Source organism: Mesoplodon bidens (assembly GCF_964165515.1).
Source record: "Mesoplodon bidens genome assembly, chromosome: 3".
NCBI classification, from domain to species: domain Eukaryota; kingdom Metazoa; phylum Chordata; class Mammalia; order Artiodactyla; family Ziphiidae; genus Mesoplodon; species Mesoplodon bidens.
In genome coordinates, this window is record NC_138178.1 from 89577333 (window position 1) to 89584405 (window position 7073).

The 7073-nt window shown below is 39.8% G+C and overlaps 1 pseudogene across 1 annotated transcript; it reads left to right on the plus strand.

Annotated features, from left to right (window-relative positions):
- The first annotated feature begins 531 nt into the window (after positions 1 to 531).
- Positions 532 to 2120, plus strand: LOC308614042 (elongation factor 1-alpha 1-like; annotated as a pseudogene). The gene is made up of 3 exons: positions 532 to 1312; positions 1466 to 1705; positions 1774 to 2120. The product of its transcript is annotated as an elongation factor 1-alpha 1-like (transcript).
- The last annotated feature ends 4953 nt before the right edge of the window (positions 2121 to 7073 follow it).

Genomic DNA, 7073 nt, shown 5'->3' on the forward strand with positions numbered 1-7073 from the left:
AAAACAATTATGTAAGCTTCCTCCTTTTTCCTGTTAAAACTCTTTGGTTTTTAACTCTTCTTGAAGCACATTTGGGTTTCTACCCAAATCTGTGTCTCCTGAATTGCTATTCCTAACACCCCCAAATAAGTGAGGTTTTTTCCTTGTCTTACAGCAGTGGTCCTATTTCTAGCTCAACAAAAGGAAGATGGTAATCTTTGAATTTACAATCCAGCCCACCTCCAGGAATGTGAATTCTAGTGACATAGATACTATAAAAAGGAAATAATTTTAAAAATGCATTCAAAGATTATTCAAAAGATACATCAAATGTATTCATCACAGAATTGATGAGAGAGGAAATAATTATAAATTCCCTAACTAAAATTCCAAACACTAAATGTATGATTAAATGCTTATACTGGAGTTGGCCATTTTTTTTAAACTTAATTGAGGGAAATCCTCCATATGTAATTTTAGTGCAGCTTTTTTGCAACATATTTGCTTCCAGAACACTGGTGCCATGGAAACCACCACTAAATCTAAGCCAAGATGGGGAAAGAAAAGACTCATATTAACATCAACATCATTGGACACATAAATTCAGGCAAGTCCACCACTACTGTCCATGTGATCTACAAATATGGTAGAATTGACAAAAGAACCAATGAAAAGTTTGAGAAGGAGGCTGCTGAGACGGGAGAGACCTCCTTCAAGTATGCCTGGGTCTTGGGTAAACTGAATGCTTAACGAGCTTGCTATCACCATTGATAATTCCATGTGAAAATATGAGACCAGTAGTACATGACAGTCATTGATGCGCTAGGACTCGGGGACTTTAACAAAAACATGATTATAGGCACATCTCATACTGACTCTCCTGTACTAATTGTTGCTGCTAGTGTTGGTGAATTGGAAGCAGGTATCTCCAAGAATGGGCAGACCCATGAACATGCCCTTCTGGCTTACATACTGGTTGTGAAACAACTAATTGTTGGTATTAATAAAATGGATTCCACTGAGCTACTCCTTAGCCAGAGAGATAATGAGGAAATCGTTAAGGAAGTCAACACCTACATTAAGAAAATTGGCTATAATCCAGACACAGTAGCTTTTGTGCTGGTTTCTGGTTGGAATGGAGAAAACATGCTGGAGCCAAGTACAAATATGCCTTGGTTCAAGGGAAAAGTCACCGATAAAGATGGCAGTGCCAGTGGAACCACAGTGCTCGAATCTCCAGATTGTGACCTGCGCACCAGTTCTTCTAATTGACAGGCCTTTAGGTTTGTTCTTCCAGGACGTCTACAAAATTGGTGGTACTGGTACTGTCCCTGTGGGTTGAGTGGAGACTGGTGTTCTTTTTTTCTTTGTAAAGATATGTTTAAGTTCTAAACCCCAGTACTTATGAATTGTTACCATATTGGAAAGTCTCTTTTATTAATTAATTAATTAATTAATTAATTAATTTGGTTGTGCCAGATCTTAGTTGTGGCAGGCGGAAACTGGTATTCTTAAACTTGGCATGGTGGCCACGTTTGCTCCAGTCAACATTACAGCTGAAGTAAAGTCTGTTGAAATACACCATGAAGCTTTGAGTGAAGCTCTTCTGGGGGGCAGTGTAGGCTTCAATGTCAAGAATTTGCCTGTCAAAATTATTCATCCTGGCATTGTGGCTGGTGATAGAAAAAATGACCCACTATTGGAAGCAGCTGGCTTCAGTGCTCAGGTGATTACCCTAAACCACCCAGGCCAAATCAGTGCTGGCTATGAACCTATGCTGGCTTCAGTGCTCAGGTGATTACCCTAAACCACCCAGGCCAAATCAGTGCTGGCTATGAACCTATGAATTCAGTGCTAAATTGTCAGGCAGCTCACATTGCTTGCAGGTTTGCTGAGCTGAAGGAGAAGATTGATCACTACTCTGGCAAGAAGCTAAAAGATGACCTCGAATTCTTGAAATCTGGTTGCTGACATGGTTGATGTGCTTCTTGGAAGCCCATGTGTTGAACTCTGGCTATCCTCCTCTGGGTCATTTGGCTGTTTGTGACGTGAGATAGACCACTGCTGTGCGTGTCATCAAATCAGTGGACAAGAAAGCTGCTGGAGCGGGTAAGTTCACTAAGTCTGCTCATAAAACTTAGTAGGCTAAAATAATATTATCCCTAATAGCTGCCATCCTAGTCTTAATCAGACTGGTGGTAGAAGGTCTCAGAACTGTTTCTCTCAACTGGCCACTGAATAGCAAAATTTGGTTAATGATAACAATGCAATTCAAAACCTTCAGAGGGAAAAGAGGGTGTTTTGTGGATCATTTGGCTTTTTTCTGTGGCAATTTTAAGTTGTTAGTTTTTAAAATCCGTACTTTTTAATGGAAACAACTTGACCAAAAATCTTGAGTTTTGAGACCCTTTAAAACAAAGTTTAATGAGAAAATTCAGGGTAAAAAAACAAAATACAAAACTATACCTATAAGATCATCTCCCAAAATCAAAAGAAAATGAAGATATGTAGATACATGGATAAATATATATACATTTAGAAATGTAGAAAAATGACTGAATTCTCTGTTTTCCAAGTTTTTTTTTTTTTTTTTTTTTTTTTGTGGTACGCGGGCCTCTCACTGTTGTGGCCTCTCCCGTTGTGGAGCACAGGCTCCGGACACGCAGGCCCAGCAGCCATGGTTCACAGGCCCAGCCGCTCTGAGGCATGTGGGATCCTCCTGGACCGGGGCTTGAACCCGTGTCCTCCGCATCAGCAGGCAGACGCTCAACCACTGCGCCACCAGGGAAGCCCTCTGTTTTCCAACTTTTTGAACAATGCATGTGCATTACATCTCTAACTTGAAATTAAGCCACTTTTTAGAATTTTGTGAATCTGTAAAATTAATCATTAGTCTTATTTTTGGATTCCTTAGCCTGATTGCTTTCAAAATAAAGTATTTGATTTCATAGATAACCCGAGTCACTAGTTAAAAGCAATAAACAAAACAAAACAACTTCTACTCTTATAATTGCACTTTCTTCATGGATGACATCAGACAAATATCTGGCATGCAAAAAGACAAAAAGATACATAGGAAATCTTGGGAATGTGAGGAAAGTGAGCTGATTCAGGGTTTGGAGAGGCTAAACTTAGAAAGTCCAAGGAAGCTTCTACATAATCCTGATTTGGTCAAGACGAAACCTGAAAAACACTGCCTCAGTCAGGTGATCAAGATAAACATCAACAGGGATAAGTCATGTCATGTCGATAGCATCTACTCTTTATATAATATGATGAAAGTGGCACTTCACTCTGTCTCCTTCCCAAAAACCAATAGCCTCAGGCTAATCGTGAGGAAAACATCATACGAATCCCAGTTGAGGGACATTCTTCAAAATACCTGACTAGTACTCCTCTAAACTGTTAAAATCATTGAAAACAAGTAAAGCCTGAGAAACTGTCATAACAAGACAAGAGGAGCCTAAGGACACATGATGGCTAAATGCAACATGGTATCCTGGATGAAATCCTGGAACAGAGAAAGGATATTAAGTTTAAAAAAATGGAAATTTGAATATAGTATAGATTTTAATTAAAAATGTAAGTAATGTATCAATATTGGTTCATTAGCTATAATATTTACCATAATAAAGCAAGATGCTAATAATAGGGAAAACTAGGTGTGGAATATACCAGAAGTCTCTATACCATCTTTCATAACTTTTATGTAAATCTAAATCTACCCTAAAATGAAAAGTTGATTTAAAAATTATACACACACCTTGCAAAAACAGTGTTTTTCACCACTGCTGACACCATTGACACCCCTCCTTGAGTACAAGCTCTTGAAACAAGGATACTGTTTTATTGATCCTTGTATTTTCTGTAACTACTTAAACCATGCCTTTTACACAATCATTACGGGATAAATGTCCTTGGAACTGGAAGAGAAGAGAATCCAAAGCCTGGGGCCCAGCTTACTCCACGAAGTTTCTGTTAAGATGTACTTTTCCCATTCCCAGCAATTATTGCAGAATTTATTTTTACTTTGAGAGAAGGACCTATAATGGTGGACTGAAGTTGAAAAAATGAAAAAAAAATGAACACAGGCAGCAGCCATCACACGTCCACACATATGAATCTCATAGAACCTGTAGGCATGTTAATTTAGAAAATTACCTAAAACTTCATTGCTTAAAGCTTGAAAGTCAAAACAGGGAGAACACATTAAAGAAGATAACATATAAGACCTGCATTTTGAAGGTTGTTCTGAGGATTAGATAAGAAAAATATATGTGAACGCCTTTTAAAAGTCACTACACAATCAAATAGCAGTGCTTAGATTTCCTCAGGTGTGGAGCATCTGAAAGTCAGTGTTCCTTGGAGATCACAGTGAATACTGATGTGTTGAATTTCATCAGAGGAGCCATTTTAATAGTAGAAAACTACAATGTAATGTAGAATAAGATCACAACTGTAAGTACATGCAACACACACAAAACTATTAAACTCAACTCAATGTTTCTTGATGATTTCCTCCATTATTATTCATATGTTACTTTGCACTGTTCTATTTCCTGGATCTGCTTGTAAATTATATGTTTTCACTGAACTGTAAGTAGGCATGTATAACTTGTTAATGCTTGTATCCTCAGAATATTAGAGTTTAGCACATAATAGAAGTTATTTATTCAACAAATATTTCTGGAGCATTTACTAGAAGATGTGAAATACAGAAGAAGTCCAAGATTTCTGTTCTCATGGTATTGACATTCTAATTCTAATGGGTTAAAATGCTGGAAGGCAATAGGTGTAATGGAAGAAAAGTAGAACAGGGAGGGAATGGGAGTTGGAAAGGTAAACAAGTTGCAGTATTAAGCAGGGTGGTTGCATTGAGAAGGTGGGATTTGAGCAAAAGCTTGAAAGAAATAATGATTTCAGGCAAGCAGATATCTTAGGGGCAAAGCACTTCAGGCAGAAAAATAAGGCACTGGCTCTAAGGTGTGAGTTTACCTGGCATGTTCAAAGAGCAGCCGGGAGGCCAAAGTGCCAGGAGCAAGTTGAAGGAAAGGAAGAGGGGCAGGCAAAGTCAGGATGGCCAGGCCATGTAAGGCCTTGTAGCATATTATAAAGACTTGTGCTTTCCTCTTCAATGAGATGGGGAATGACTGCCGAGTTTTGAGCAAGTGTCATCATTGGACCTACATTTTCAAAGGCTCACTCTGGCTGCTGTGTGGAGAATAGACTATGTAGTAGCAAAGGCAGAAGCAAAAAGATCTGTTAGGAGGTGATTGCCATAATCTTTCGTGGTTCAGACCAAAGTAGTGTGTCCATGATGAAAATTAGTTGAATGCTGAATATCTTAAAGTAGAATCAACAGTTTATCAGAGTCAACGAATAATTTAAATAATTAAAGATTGGCCAGCATTCCTTAGTAAACGTCATCAAGTGCCAAAGGCTTTATAAACATTTATGGGCAAAGAAACTTAAAATAAAACAAGGACCTTATCTGCTACATTAATGTTATGTCTATTACATTTCTATTTTGTCAAGAATGACTAATTGTTGGACTTCAGCCTTAGAACATTGGCACCCAGCTTGTAGGCTCCCAGGGTTTTTTAGGGACAGAGTTTGAGAAACACTAAGCTGTCCAAATTCGAGGAATGATGTTGCTGATATTGAAACTGCTTTTTCCCAGGCATTATGAGGGGCATCTCACCTGTTAAAAGGCACATCATTGTCTGATTTCAGCCCGACACTGGGGAGTGCATCTGGAGCCAGGCAGGTAGAAAGGCTCACAGTACTGAGTCCTAGTTCTGGCTCTGCTTACCAATCGATACCACTTCCTGGTGCTCATTGTTTTGATAAAGATATTAGCAAAGCAACAGTCAAAATTAAAGTGCCCCATAATCCTCCGCACCCACCATTACCTTCTGAAATATTATTGCACGTTAGCTTTTACTGTTACTTTACAAAAGCACTTACTGAAAGTCAGGGAAGCCAAAAAGAGAGAAAAAAAAAATCTGCTGCTGGCAGTAAAGGGGAGGATGATTGTCTCTTTGTAGATTGCACCTTCCCCTTTCCCAAAGCAGCAAGGGGCACAGAGATCTGAGTCTCCTTTTTGCTGAACTAGGCAAGAAACTGGTAGATACCTAATAGCGTGGCGGGGGGGCAGAACATGTCCCTCCAAAGATCAGTACATGGGTGGGATGTGTCTCCTGTTTTCCTTCCTCACTCTTCCTTTCTTAGGTCTTCCTTCTCTGTGCTTTCACTGGCCTCCCAGGGATCCAAGCCTGCTTATAGGAAATTAACTGAAATTAGTTATGTATGTTTCATTTGCCCTCTGTCCAGGGGATACACATTAAGTTGTAGAATATCAGACTTTGCCCACCTCCTATCCATCAGGTGGGGACATTGTTTTATTTACGCAGGTGGTATAGGGAGCATGGCATATTTCCTCCGGGTAGAGAGGAAAGATATTGGTATTTGAGGCATGTTCAGCTCCCTAAATCAGCTACCCAGCAGCAGCCCCTCTAATTCCATGCTTAATTCCAGGTCATGCTGAGAATGTGAGGCCCCAATCTTTCTCTTTACAAAATTCTATCACTCTGTATACACTTTGCCTCACAGGGCTTTTCTGAAGACGAATGAAATAATGTCATCTGTTCAATACAAGCCTGTCCCCTCACAACTCAATGAAAGATGCTATGTATTATGACCAAGCTTTCTCTTCAGCTGAATTTAGAAACTGCAGCTTACAGTGCTTCCTATGTTTATTCACAGTGGTATCTCATTTTGCACAGGAAAGTGGAGGCCCGGGCATTTGCATTTCTCCCAGTGGTTCCACTCTCCTGGCCAAGAAACACATGAAGAAGGGTCTTCACTGGCCCAGAGCCCCTGATAGGATTCCGTTCATGCCCGCCACTCACTGACAGAGAAAGCCCCCCACAAGAAGGCTGGGCTCTCATAAAGAGCTCTGCCAGATTCAGAAAGACACAGCTTTTTGTTCAGCACCATAGGACCCTGTGTGACACTCCACGGCCTGGGCTAGGGGCTGTCACAGCAGCCTTTCACAATTCAAAGAGAAAGGGAAAATAGCTTGCCTTTGAGCA